This window comes from Cupressus sempervirens, chromosome 5, assembly GCF_028749045.1.
Source record: "Cupressus sempervirens isolate cs-2001-9-10 chromosome 5, ASM2874904v1, whole genome shotgun sequence".
Lineage (NCBI taxonomy): Eukaryota > Viridiplantae > Streptophyta > Pinopsida > Cupressales > Cupressaceae > Cupressus > Cupressus sempervirens.
The window spans coordinates 68,345,852-68,360,994 of record NC_143122.1 but is presented as its reverse complement, the minus strand read 5'-3'; the positions used below and the strand labels follow the sequence as shown (position 1 = coordinate 68,360,994).

At 37.6% G+C, this 15,143-nt stretch overlaps 1 protein-coding gene across 2 annotated transcripts in view; it reads left to right on the top strand.

Moving 5' to 3' along the window:
- Positions 1-14,862, top strand: part of LOC149554586 (uncharacterized) — a 64,021-nt gene extending 49,159 nt beyond the window's left edge. Inside the window, exons 3-4 of one of the 2 annotated variants that reach the window (XM_089828644.1) lie at positions 13,481-13,514; positions 14,536-14,862. The gene's annotated coding sequence lies outside the window, so the exon portion shown is untranslated. The remainder of the gene's footprint in view (positions 1-13,480; positions 13,515-14,535) is intronic. The other variant, XM_089828643.1, reaches the window with a different exon arrangement.
- The last annotated feature ends 281 nt before the right edge of the window (positions 14,863-15,143 follow it).

The window sequence follows — 15,143 nt, the reverse complement described above, 5'->3', positions numbered from 1 at the left end:
ATGATCTTGTTTTTGTTCACTACAACCTTCGCTGCCACCACAAACAAATTTTGGGCACCAAAACATCTCCCATTGTATTAGAGAAGGTTGATATACAAGCACGGTGGAACACAGAGCTTGATGATCTTTTCTTCAGTGTTGAAGACTTGGAGTAGGTTGATCAGGTGGATCGAGAGGCAAAGGTAGTGGAGAAGGTGAGAGCACGAGGAGACCCAATGCAGGACCTTGAGGCCGAGAGTGATGGATCCAACTTTGATGATGAGGATTATGAGGATGACCATGATGAGCATGTCATTGAGTTTCAAGTTCAGACACAGGGAGAGAGGATGGCTCTAGAGTCTTCCATGACCTATCTTAGGTGTACTTGTAGGAAGATAGGCTACTATGAGTCTTTCTTTTGATATATGTTTTGAATTTTTGATTCCATGGATTGCATATTCCATGGATATTGTAGACATTTGACAGTTACAGTATATTTCAGATTTCTATTATGTTATTCTATTTAACTTAAAGTAATTTCTTTCAAAAATTCACATTTATACTTTGTCTTCTATAAAAAGTTGTATATGTATGCAAAGTAGCTTCTATTTATCTCTATTTTTGTGTATTTAATGTTAATTAGCTAAATGATGCATGAAAAAACTTAAAATCCTTAAAAATCTTTGAATTTCATGGGTTTTTTAATATGTCGAGTCTGGCCCCCGAGATCGAGTCTGAGCCCAATTTGGGCTTGACCAAGTCCGAGCTGAGTCCAAGGCTGGTAACACTGATAAAAACAGCAATAAAATATAATAACTCAATGGGTCCCACACAATGATAAACTAGACTTCAAAAAATAGCAATAATTTGATACCTTAAATTTTTTTGTCATAATCATCTAAGAAAACATTTATTTCTTATGGCTGCATTAGATCTCAACTCTTGCAAATTTGTCTCTAATGAAGGCTTCACAAATTTCATCCAGCTTTGTGTTCCATCATGAATCCATGTTTATGGAGAACCAAGTTTCTTTTAGCTCTCCTGTCAAGCTCATGAAGGTTTATGTCTGGAGAGATTCCAAACTGATTTTTAAATCGAGGCATGCCTAATTTCCTCTGTCCAACCTCCTTATAAAGAATGCTAAGAAGAATCTAGAACATTAGGCCGAGTTGGCCAACCTATAAATTGATGATATTTTTGGAGAACTTCTATTTAACAAAATAGCTTTTAATAATGTTTTATTCTTTTATTATTATTTCATTAAATTAATTGATATTAAGTCATCATTTAAGCATTTCCTTTTTTTTGGTAACTAAATAAAAAGCAATTTAATAAATGTCACCTTAAATATTCGGGACATTACAGTGCTTAGTTTCTAAAATACTTTTTGGTAGTCATCATTTAAACATTTCCTTTATTTTGGTAACTAAATAAAAAACAATTTAATAAATGTCACCTTAAATATTCGGGACATTACAGTGCTTAGTTTCTAAAATACTTTTTGGTAGCCAATTTACACTGGCTCAGCTTTTGGTGGGTCTATTGTAATTCTCCTCTAATATGCCATAAGTATTTGACCAAAATCACATTTCTTTAGATTGCAAAACAAATGTGCTTTTAAGTTTTTCAAGACTTATGTCCCCTTCTGGATATTCCCTAGAATTTGCCCTAGAATTACAATTGCAGCAGGTCACGGTTAAGGGTTATATCTTTACTAAGTAAAATATCTCCTTTAAACAATATGAACCTAGATTTAGACCCTGCAACCATAACCAAGGATACACACACACACACACTTCCAATTATTATTGTTGGATAATAACACGTGTCAATCTTTAAATTAACATTTATACAATATCTATACCACTTCCTACTATTTAAACACTGTAAGGTTTGGAGGAAGAAGCATGACAGGTCCAACTGAAGCCATTCCACACTAAGCCCAAGAATGAACACTCATGCTCTTGGTCCCGGTGGCAGGCAACATGAACATCCACTCGGGGTGGTCTACCTAGGAGGATGTTTGTGCCTACTTATTCTATCTATGCCTTGTCCCTAAGGTCAATAATCAATTATGGGAGAGTTGGAGAGGAGATTGTAATATAGGGCTTCTTGACTGTCCTATCTAGGTCCCAAGAATGGATCTTTGCCCTCTTGGCCCCAGTGGATGGCAACATGGAAATTTACTTGCCGTGGCCAACTCTGATGGAAATCTCATACATTCCCTTCTTCCTTGCACTTCCTTCCATCTCTCTACGATGGGGGTTTACAAACAGTTCTAATAGACATATGCATTTAATAACCAATCATACATATATGTATATAAGGAATAAGTGTTGACGAACAAAGCATTGGCAATATGTATACCACAAGAGCAATTATTAAGAATGTTAGACACTGTTATAATAGTTCTGAAATGGTCAGAGGTCTGCTGGTTTCCTTTGCCTGTTCTGGATGTTCTCTTGTTGAGTGATGCTATTCTCTTCTTGAGAAATGGTTGTAACTGCTTCTATTTGATGATTTTTTTGTATATGATTTCTTCCTCAGGAAAGATTGATGTGCCATGAAACTGATTGCTTGTTCATTCGATTGCTGATTGATTGACTTAATGAATTCCTTTAATATGATGATTTGAGGTATTGGCAAGTTATGATAGAGTAATTATGATTAGATGATTGAAGAGTGATGATATAATGAATGCTAGTTTGATATATTGGTGGCTGATGACTGAACGAATGTTGTTTCTTAGAGGATGTTTGATTCCTGAATTGAATGTTTCCTGGATCCCAAGATGAAGTGATGATTGATGTCGATTTGATGATTGTTTGCTTGATTTTGTAAATAAAAATTAAACTTATGATCAGACTATAATGGTAAAGGCTTATTTCTGATTTCTTAATACTAATCTGTATATGTTGTTTGCAGGTTATAATCACTCAGATTGTATATGCACCAAATAAATATTCAGATTTGAGAAATAAGTCTTAATGATTTTATTACTGGTACGATCTGAAGTTTGATATGCAGAGATATAACTATTTGTGTATGGTTCTCATCTCTTGACTTTGTTCATATATATACACCCACCGATGGTCATAACAAGGGCAGAAATGTTTATTCAATCTGAAGAGACACAATGATTTGTTGTTTCCAAGAACCCCGATCCTAATCGAGTGTTTATAGTTTACCAAATAAATGTATATAAACACTGCTTTAATTAGGTGTTATTAGATAAACAAATAGTCACCGATCTGTATAAAGCAAGGACCACAAAATCAATCAATGTTTGATCGATTTAGCAAAATAATAATGCTTGATTCAAGAGAGATTGTTCAGATTTCAGACTTAGCATGGTATGGACAATAAGGTCAATAACAAGGATGATTTGCTGATGGCAAGAATAATGTTTATGTGTGTATGTATGTGCATCAGTTCACATGGTAAATTGGTATACAATTGTCCCATTTTTGTCGCCCTATTTTTCAAGCTTTCCCCCTTAGGGGCCTTGTTACCAAATACATGATCTAGAAATTGACTAAGTCCATTTTTGGTAGGGGTCGCTTCTCATAAGGAGTCCCTTCTTCCCTTGTTCGGGTTTCCAGGAATCTCAGTGTGCCTGTGCTCCATCCACTTGCTTTATGCAGAAAATCCTTAAGTCGTGTGTGCTCGCAGGTTGCCTTGTTTTAATAATATTTTCCCTTAGGTGTCTAGGCTTCCCCCTGATGAGAAGGAATTTGTCTAATCCACATTGCTTTTAAAAGAAAGTGGAGTTCAAAGTTTCCCCTACTCTATTTCTTCCCTGCCTGGAGACGAAGTGCTCTCAAGGAGATCCCCCATAAAGGAAGATTCTGCTCCCACTGCTACGTATAAGTCCAAAGCTCAAAGAATATCAAGCAGAGTACCCAAAGAAAACACTGTTTGGGGAGCACCCCTTTTCGAAGATTCCTAAAGTAAAGAAAAAGCTAAGTATAATGCAAGTGTTCCAGAAAGAAGTGTAAGTGCTTCTCCAGCACCTGAAGAGAAGTGCTCACTAGCAGAAGCCGAATCTCTGGAACCCAACTTAAGCTTAATGCCTTAGCCAAATTTAATGTCAGAAAAGTATAAGTTTGGCTTTCCCCATATAAAGGCTGTGAAATTTCATAAGATCAGATTTTATGAAGGAAAAGGTTGTACGGAAAGGAGCAGGTGACATCATTTTCTGCCCGTTAACCTTGCATTAATGAGAAATCCGATTGTTAAGCCCAAAAGCGTGCCAGGGTTGAGTGAAAATCAGATTGTGAAGATCTCCAATCAACGATCGGAAAAGAAAGATTTGCAAAGGATTTCCCTTGGCATAATTCATCATCTAGTTCTAATGGCCATTTTCGAATCCTGTAGCTAGTTAATTGTTCAAGCACTATAAAACCACCATGGATGCAAAGTTCATTGGTTATGATAGCCTAAATGGTATTGATTGTACACTGAAAAATTTGAGTGAAACCTCATTGAGATTCTATGATCTGGGTGACTTGCATCAAAGACTGCGAGCAGATGCAGTACATCCAGTCACTCAGAGACTGAAGAAGAGCAGCCTACTTGAGGCAGTGGAATTTCCAATGGTGGTGCAAGCATTAGTGCTCATTTTAAAGTGCATATCACACTGCAATCCTGACACGAAACAGATAAAGATGCTTGTAGATGAGGTGTTCCTATCTCTCGACCGAAATACATTATAGAATAGTTTCTGAATACCAGAGAGAGATGTATATAGTGAAATGGATTTTTTGAGCTCTTCCTAGATGTATAATGAGAAGAAAATGCTGCGCCGTGGAGACATGATGACGAGTTGGTTCTAGACCCCTCAGAGCAAGAAAAGCAAAGTACCCAAGACTCTGTATGGTACAAATTTGAAGAGGGAGATCATTGACATTATGGTTCTCCTACACAAACTAAAGGGCAATGAGGATTCATTTAACTTTGTGGAGCACTACTTCTATCTGGTGCAAGCAGTGTGTGTAGAGGGTGAGTATGTGGAGTGGGCCTAGATTATGTGTGACAACCTTTCTAGTTGGCTTCAAAGCGCCAAGGCTCGTAAGCAATTCTTTATGTCCTATTTGATCTATGCTCTGGTGACTATCTAGTTGTGGCCAGGGTTGCCGCATGTAGAGGAATATGACGAAGACATCCAGGTTTATGACTTTTTCCGGTGCCTGCAGCTGCATAGGAGTTATGCAGACTTCATGAAGGTTAATGATGCGTTCACTATGAGAATTTGCAGGATGTTACAAGGGTGCCTAGAGCATTGTTTTTCCCCAGAAACAATGGCTGTGGTGCTCCAGTTTGGAAGTTTCTTCGTCCAGTTCCCGAATTTCTTGTACAATCAGATTTTAGGATTTGACAGTTTCCCTTGGAAGCTCCCTAGATATCTGGATGATCGAATAGTGCTTGTTGAAATGTGCCACCAAATATTGGAGATAAACGAACTATGTTCAAATGTAAAGAAGGTAGGAATCCCCTTCTTGATCGCGGTAGGAGCCTACTCTTGTGCCTCTCGATCAAATGCAAAGAAGATGCTGAAGAATTTGAGAAGTACAAACTAGCATCCTATGAAGTAATCAAGCTGAAGTTCGACCTTGTGGGCTATATTAAACACAGTTTGCTGTTGGGGTCAACATTCAAGCATGTTCTCGCCCTAGAGGACTACTGGGCTAATTGTGCAGACGAGCTCAAGAGCCGAGAGAGGTATTTCTCGAGGATGACAAAAGATGAAGTGAAGCTATATGGTGTAAATATAAATGTGGAAGGAATTGAAGATGATGGACAAAAAATGCAATCTTTCCACCTATTTGAATCAAATCAAGAACACATCAGTAAACTGGGCTCCTCTCGGTCCCATAGTTGATAATTTAGAAGTTTTAATTGATGAAATCATCAAAAGAACAGATAAATGGGTTGAATGGACCCGAGCTCGATAAAAGTGGACTAATGGTTCGCCATCGGGTTCTCAACCAACGCAGTCCATTGCCGCCACTTCCTCAAGCACAGTGCCAATAGCTATCACTACTTTGGTGGGACCATCACAAAAAACTGGAGGGAGCAGAGGAGACCAGCCTCTAGAGAAAAATATCCCAATTGCTCCCACTTGGGGAGGTGGGCCTGTTCTAGTGATCGGCTCAACAAGAGAGTCGGAAAAAGATAAAGACAGGGATGTGAGGAAGGAGGCAGAGTCCGAAGGAGATAAAGATAAAGACTCCTCCGTCCCAGTGATCAACTTAGATGGATCTGATGCAATTACCAAGGCGATGGAAAAGATCAGGGAGCTCCACCTCAGCAACACCTCAGGCGTCAAATACGCATGGTAATATTCTTGCCATTGCTTCTACTACTAAAACAGTTTATTTCCATTTTCTGCCAGAAAAACAAGTACTCTTGTGGCGAGGAAGTTGTTTGATGCCACGACCCTATTGTCCTCATTGAACGTGCTTACTTCCGAGTCTTGGTTGGAAAACACCTTGGAGTGGAAGAGGAAAAGAGTTGAAGACGAAGTACCCCCTAAGGACTTGATTGCCCAGACGGTGAAGCAAACTCCAGCTCCGAAGAAGGCAAAGATGGCCTGTACATTGGCAACATTGGGCAAGGATGCAAATACCAGGAACTACATTACGGAGATTCGGCTGAATTGTCCCTTGCTGATTTTAATGTCCAGCAACATGACATGGGACCGGCTAGGCACGACGCCAAGAGCTTAATGTGGAAGTTTTTGAATCAAGAAATTGATGAAGAGCTCAATGAGTTAAAGGTTTCTAAGGCTCAACTCAAAGCTACAAACAAGGAGCTATCTGAATGTATTAGGCAGTTGTTCGCTCCATCATCTAGCCAACCCAGAGAATCATCACATTCAAGGTTGTTTGATCCTTCTGCTGAGGAGAACAAAGCTTTGTTGGCCAAGCTGCAAGAGGAGAGACATTTTGGGGAGACATTTTGGGAAGATCGATAGAGAATGGCTAAAGGATATGAAAGCTAGGGGTCTACCATTGATAGAGAAATTGGGCGCCCCATGCATCAAAGTTGAGAAATTGAAAGAGACCATAGGAACTAATCTTGAGTCCATGAATTCGGATATTGAGAAATACAAGGACTCCATGGCTCTATTGTATGAGGTCATAAGCATGGATAGACAAAGCGATCTCAGCTTGAACATTTTGAAGGATGAAAACAAGCCCTTGGCACATTGGATGAGGTCTCTTGGATTTAAGAAAGAGAGCATGATCAAGGCTAAGAAATAGTTGAAGGTCTATGAATCAATAAAGGTGGAAGAAAAACTTTTTGAATATCTTAAGGAGCTACATACAGAGTCACATGTAAGCAAGTGGTGAGGCGGTAGATGTGAGTCACATGAAGAATGTCTACCAAGATTTCATTGATGAGCTAGTGTGTCCTAACAAGTTCCAGTCATTTGATCTACACACGCCTACTGTCATGGATGGGATGCTAGCAAAGGTGTCAGAATAGTTGCAAATACGGGTTGACACCGTGGACGGCTTGGCCGTCGACCATGATTATTGGTTGGTTAGGTCAGATAACATGTCAAATCCAAAACCAAAGGATCTAAGGGCCAGTTTGGATCGTGGATTTGAGCAGCAATTAGAATTTGGAATTCTTAAAAAAAATTAATCCACTGTTTGGGTCTGCAAAATGGGAATTGGAATTCGGGCAAATGTGGATTCGGTATCCCCATTTGACCCCCAAAACAAGGATTCCGTATTCCTCCAAAATACTTGTTATTTGGGATTCCCATTTTAAATCCCATTTTTTCAAAATGAACATTCCAAATAAAAGTGAAATTGATTTGTCTTTGACATTCAACTGGGTGGTTAAATGAATTTACAAATATCATCTACTTCATTTCCCTAACAATTTTTTTAGCAAAATTGAAGTCCAAGACGTTTGAATGAATATCATTTGCTTCTCTACAATTACCATGCCTCCATATTACCAAATAATCAAAGATTGGTCGACCATGTTCCGCTTCTACACAATCCATATTTTTGCCGCTTTGTTTTGTGTTTGTGAATTTTTTGAAGATTCGCAGCCTGCAATCGGTTGGGAGGGTCGAACCTGAGCCATGTCCTACATATCAACATTTTACCACAGAAAATCATGTTGCAAAAATTGTGAATTCGATGAAGTTATTTTTTTTCAATTTATTATTTCCCACAGTCGATAATTGAAAGAGGGTTTCTGCATAACAAACACTGTCTAGCAAATTTTGAGAAAAAGGCCACTGTGATTTGGTTTGTAGTAATTAACGACTTTCTCCACATCTTACAAGGGTTCAGAGATGAATTTGTGGCCCTTGATATGACCAGTTGCCAAGATACTCAATGTCGACACAGTGGTGAAGTAGATCTGGATTATATACTTGGAGCGTCAAATGATGAGCTCAGTAATCCTATTAGTCTGCTTCAAAAAATATAGATTTAGGTTTTCAATTTTGGTCTAATTCTAGAGTGCAACCAAACAGATATTTTGATTATGAATCCTTGGTAAACCAAACGGTCCAAATCAAATTCCCAAAACAGTAATCTGTATTTCAGGTTCCAGAATCCCAAATTCAGAATTCTGAATGCCAACTCTCAAATTGTAATCCAGCAACCAAACGGACCCTAATCGCAATCCTTGAGGCAATGAAGTGTAACAAGCTGAATCAAGAAGTTGCCAAGCCAAAGGACGATGGAATTCAAAATGCTCTGAGTCCCCCAAATTAATCATTACTTTGTATCGAATGACGTGTCATTCTTTCCTATTATTAGCTCCTACATTCTCGGAAGGTAATATTTTGTAATGGTCGAAACACAGAGGGCTTATAAGTGTAATATTTTGATAATCAATAAAGGATCGACAAATTTTAGTGCGAATTTTTTCCTTGGAACTGTGATTATTGAGCGAGAATTGAGAATTTGCATTAAGATTGTTGTTCATGGAGAAATTAAATTTTTCTTGAAACTAGGAATTGTTGATCTTCGATGGTCGTTGGGGTTGATAATTTTGATAATTTGTGTTACTGTGGTTGCATTTTCTTCTTCCCTATTATGTATTGCATGTGCATGTCATGTTTAGGAATTGGGATGTGAAAGAATGGGGAAGTCAATTGAATTTAATGGTAATTGGGCTAATGGTTTTGACTGGTCTGATAGCCACTTGGGTTCAATCACATCTCTGTTTCCTCTGTGTTTGCATTTAGGAGTAAATTGCATACCATACAGTTGCTGGTAGATGCATATAGGAGTAGAAGTAGTTGATGTGCTGAAAAGAGGTCTAGTTATTTTCATAGTTGTGGGAGTGATTAGATTGAAATCTTTAAGTCTTGCATGGGTTTTCTGTGGTTGCAGGAAATCTGGTAATAGCTTCTCTTGCTCTCTTGTTAAGAGCATACCTCGTAATCAGGAGTGTTTACCGCATAGATTAATGATTAATGCACACAGACAATGAACAAGAATAGCAACAACAGTACTTCCTTTATCATTCGCATATGCCAAGAGATTACATACAGAGCATAAGATAAGATCAGATGATTTACAATGATCCCAGACAGGGTATAAATGTTTTCCGCCGAACCTTCTCGAAGGGGTCCGTCGGCTACAAAACAATCCTAATCTACCCGTCGGCTACAAAATCTTTATTGACGACATGAACTTGTCGGCTACACAGTTTCTACCGACAACAAGGAGTAGGAACCAAAACAAATTCATTGCACTTCTACTAGGAGGGAGTTGTACCTCTAAAATTAAAAGGGAAGCTAAAAGAGGAGCAAAACGAAAGATGCTTCCCAATCTGTTGGTGACTCTTTGTTTTCCCACCCCTTGGGTGTGAGTCATTTTTTTTGAAGAAAAGAGGGGGACACTCTGTCAACCAACGTATATATACATGCACACACATATAGTTGCCAGGTCTATCCTTGAATTCTGACCGACGCTACCATATCTTAACACTCCCTCTTAACTAGGGAAGATAACTAGTTTAGATATCACCTAACACATGATATCGAGTATACAGAACATCAAGTCACATGACATTTATATATCCTTGTTATGGTATGTGCACTGACATCACGTCACCTGATGTCTACCATAACATATCATGGCATGTCCACGGATATTACATCACATAATATCCACCAAGATTATCTCACAAAGAACATATTGATACACAATTGATATCAAGTCAGCATGATATCTATCAATAAGTCCAAGAGATATTAACTATCAAGACATTTCCATGAATACCAAGTTAGCATGATATTTGTCATTATAGCGAACATTGTAAAATCATTACCTTACAATGTTGAATACGAGTGTACATTACCAGAAAGATCGTCACTGTTTAGTAATGTACATAGGGGGACCATAAAGTCATTGAGTCACACAGATGACAATAAAAGATTTTACAGAGTCACCACGGATTCTCTCACGTGGTGTTGTCACAGCTTCACACATATGACATCCACCATGAATCATATTAGAGGGCGGATCCATCATAACCACTCCCGGAGGGTGGAACAAGGGTTTCACTTTAGGCTTCTCCCTCACAAAAAAGAATACAATTAAGTACTTTTTAGAAAGCATTGATGCTAAGACTTCTCCTTAGTAAGGGTTTCATTCTTCACAACTCCAAGTTACTCTCCAAATGCACAAACTTTACTTTGGTATGAGACGTGGTGAGAATATCAACCGTTCATTTTTTATTTTATTTTTTAAAAATTGATAATGTACCTTGTCTAGAAACCATCTCCATGGTCTACTCCCTCTAAATCACTATGATCAAAGATTCATTCGGCAGATCTTTTAGCAACTCTCTTTGCTTTGATCACAACATTCTTCGCAGTAGTAGTTTCTTGTACACAAATGTACTTGTCCGATTTCATAGTAACATGAGGGAATGGAATAAACTATGGATTTATCTTCAAGACTTATTGATGATGTGGCTCCCTTTGAAGCTCAAGATCTTGCATCAACCTTCAAGCCTCCCCGTTCAAGGTTACCTCTAATAAAATGCAAAACTCCCTCTAGATGCTATTTCATCTTCTTAAAAATGTTTGAGGCATCAACTCAGTCCTTTGACTGCAACCTCTTGTGCTGTGTGATCTATCCTTTTATTTAGTAGGTTTTATAAGCCATATTATTGGCCATCACTTGGACAATCTCCATTGCCCAACAAGATATTATATTCCAAGCCGATGTCAGATCTTGATTCTAAATGAAATGCTCAAGAATAGGGTTAAACCCTAGATAAATTGTTAGTAGTCCACTAAGAGAGATTTCCTCCAAAGGTGGGTGAATTGACCATGCTTCACTGCTGTACCAGATCTGTAACTAAACCATGTACTGTGATTATCAATTTTACATCCAATATGGATCACTCCATTTGCAACATATGGAAGCCACAATTGTCGCCCAGCAGCATATACATCTAAAGTTTGACTTCTTGTATATGTCTGGTCTCATTACTTAAGAACAATTTGAGCAGGCCCCTCACACTCAAATTTGAAGACGATCATCCCACTGTCATATCCAATGAGAATTAGATTTATCTCATGATGTGCCGCAAGTATCCCTTTGTCTGTTGTTTGAAATGTCTATATATCATTCTCAGAATTTTACCAATTTAAGACACATCTTTTGCTTTGCTGTTAACTCAACCAATATAAATCCAACTGATGAAGATAGTTATTTCCTTGTTAATGAAAGAACAAATCAGCCATAAGTCGGAACATATATGAGTGCAATATTTCCTTGCTGATGAAAGAACAAATCAGCCACAAGTCCGAACATACATGAGTGCCATTGTACATGATAGCTTTTTTGTATTCTTGAAACATAACTTAGAACAAAGGTATCACAAAAACACATTGTAAAAGTTTATAAGCTTTCATATCATAAATATCAGCCAATACTCTGCCTGGTATGTCCAATCGATTCAGGGGTATTGTGGGCTTCACCAGTAGTCACCGATTGATTCAGATACTGCCACCATCTGTCCGTTTCTCTCAAAGATTATGTATCCATATTTCTACGTATCATGCATTATCGATGACTGCCCAAAATGTCCAATAGTCTTGCAATCTGCAATTTGTATGTGTTGTCTCTGATAGTAGTTTCTCTTTTAAAACATGGCAGCTGTTTGAAAAAAAAAAACTAGAGAATCAGTCTAAGTACCCATTCAAACTTCTACTTCCAATAAAAAAATCTTTCTCGATGACCAAGGAAACAACATCAATGGGATGATGATTTGGTATTGGCATAATTAATCTTTCACGACAATGAAATGAGCTTCTCAAGCATCTGAAATGGTTGTGCCATTTCCTCTATGCACACCCAACTAACGGGTTTTCCATGTGGTGCAATCAAATATCAACTAGCCCCAGTTAAATCATCAAGCACTCAGGTCTCTGAAGGCCACGGAGATTGGTTCCAGCTGTATGCTCCCACATCTCGGCAAACAATTACTCTTGAGCCATCTTAGTGCATCTTCATCATCTAACATTGCTATTAGACTGCTTTCGACAAACAATGAACAAACTCAGTCTTTGAAACAATGACCTGCTGGTATTGGTATGATTCCATACTGACTATATATTGCACCATTCAATCCTGTATGAACAATTAACATATACAGTGTATTTGTCTCTCACAGAAAACAGTCCAATGCTACAACCTTTGATGTTACTGATCTGATTATCATCATGTATAGTGAGGTCATGAAATCCAGTGTGTTGAAGACACCTGATAGCTCTATTTTGGAGTATACGGGATTGTACCTAGATCTATACATTGCAGGAATCTCCTCTCTGGCTATGGTACGAAGCTTCAACTCTTGATTGCATTGAAGTTTAACTATGATTATGTCCTTCTATTTGGTCAAGTTGTAGACACTAGTAGAGCGTTTAGCAGCAATAGCAGGGATGACTCAATTATCAGAGGAGAGAAAATTCAAGCTGGTGACCACATTGATCTCCCTTGAACGGTCCTCCAATGCTTGATTATTGTTACGGAGATTCACCAGGCACCCTTGTAGATTAAGCATACGAAAAATAAAACAATAAACAATTCACAAGCATGTGATTGACACAATACTAAGCTTTCATTAACATAACAAGTGGTAGAGTACATACACTTGGCTGCCCATGTTGAAAGGGCAGATGAAAGTTTGAAACCCACTTCTTGCTTTTTCTTTGCTCTGAATCTCTCACTTGTGCCAAAAATGATTGTTTTTATAGACAGACATGGGTCCCATTATTATAAAAATAGCCCTTCTATAATTATTTTTCATGGCACTGCTTCATGTGAAAGCAAGCTTGTGCTAAATATAGATTGTTACATTGTGTAAACTCTTGCACATGCATCTACTAAATATTTGTTTTGATAATAACGATTAATTGCAATTACAAAATTTAATGATAGATCGTTATTTGAATATTTGAATGGTCTCTTTTTTGTGCTGACAGTGCTGCTTGTTAATGCAGTTTGTGGCAACTTGAATATCATTGCTTAGTGTCGGTAAGGGCTATTTTCAGCTATAAATTTCAGAAATTGTATTAGACTTGTGGTCATTGTATTCAACCAAGCTAGCAGGTACAGATTTAACAAAAGTCAGATTTTTATTCCAGTGGAATACTGTTGATGTATCTGAAGTCCTTAATACCATGCCATTCTGTAAAATACTAAAATGCAACACAAAACACAAAGCAGAACCTCAGCATAACCCTTGGCAACAGAGCCATGTTGCTCGGTTCATTTCAGAGCTGTGGATAAGGGTCTGATGTCATTTTGGCTGTAAACTCTAAAGTTTTGGATTAATTCCCAGAATTGCCTTCTTTTTTTAGGACACCCCTACAACTCTGCATTCCTGCACAATGGATTCCATATTGACAACTAACACCCTTTGCCAGCTGCATTTCTTACAACATGTACAGCCCCATTTAATTCATATATTTTTTGAGATCACCTGAATGCTGCACTTTTGATTCTTTAGTGCATTTATTCCTTAGCCCTTTTCTGTATACACCTACTCAATTGCACTACAGCAAGAGGCTCTCTATGGGTTTGGGCCAAGAAGCTTTACTGAGGATAAATAGAGACACCATGAACTTAGTCCCAATGGAGTTTCATTCTAAGCAATTGATAGATTCATCATATGCTCAAATTGCTTCTGGACAGTCCTAGTTTTGGCATCATACATTCAGGGAGTAACTCTTCTCCATTGATATGCGCGCTTACACATAGATATATAGTCCCGTGGATGTACAATCATACATTTGGAGTTGGAATCTGTTATTTTGAGCGGTTATTGTCACATTTGTGTTGTCAATTTTATATTAGTGAGTCACTAAGTTTTTAGTGCTGTTGTCTAAAGGGTTTATGGTATTCTGTTGTTTCCAACTTCTGAATTGTCTGGAGTTTATTATATTGTAATTTTTTACCGTTTGATTTGAATGATATCTTTTTAAAGTGATTTCTTTTAGAGATTTCAGAACAATGATTTGAACTGACTGTATATATTTGTTTCCTGTCTGTATAGGTGAAAAGAGCATGGTGGGAATGCTATTTAAGAAAAGTCAGAGGAAAGTAATCTGGGAAAGATGAGATCAATCTGCTTTCAATACTAGCATATCTGATGTAAAATATGAATATTTGTTGTTTGGATAATAACTATGAAATGGGCTTGGACAACCATGCAATAAGCATTGCTGAATGCTCTTTTGTAAATGTATTGCACTCTGAAAGATGACATACTTAAATGATGACCATTTAAAATTATTACAGGAAATCTTGAATAAATACAGTAACAAGAAAGTGTATTTATCCACATATTTTCAATTTGAAATTTCAAATAGCATAAAAATGATATGCATGTCTAAGCTCCGTATGTGTTCAGTCTCATTTCTGTCTATTAAATATACCAGATTTAATCTTTTCATTGTTTAAGCAGGACTGGTTCCTTTTGCAGTGTTTTCTTTGTATTGATTTTTAAAGTCCATGATTTAAAAGATTGCATTTCTTTTGCATGAAATATTATTCTTTTTTGGTTTTTAAAGTAGGTCTAAAACTTGAATAATTTTCTGAAATATGAAAGAAATGTATATGGTATCCTTCCTTAAGTAGATTCACACCAAAAATGGTGATGAT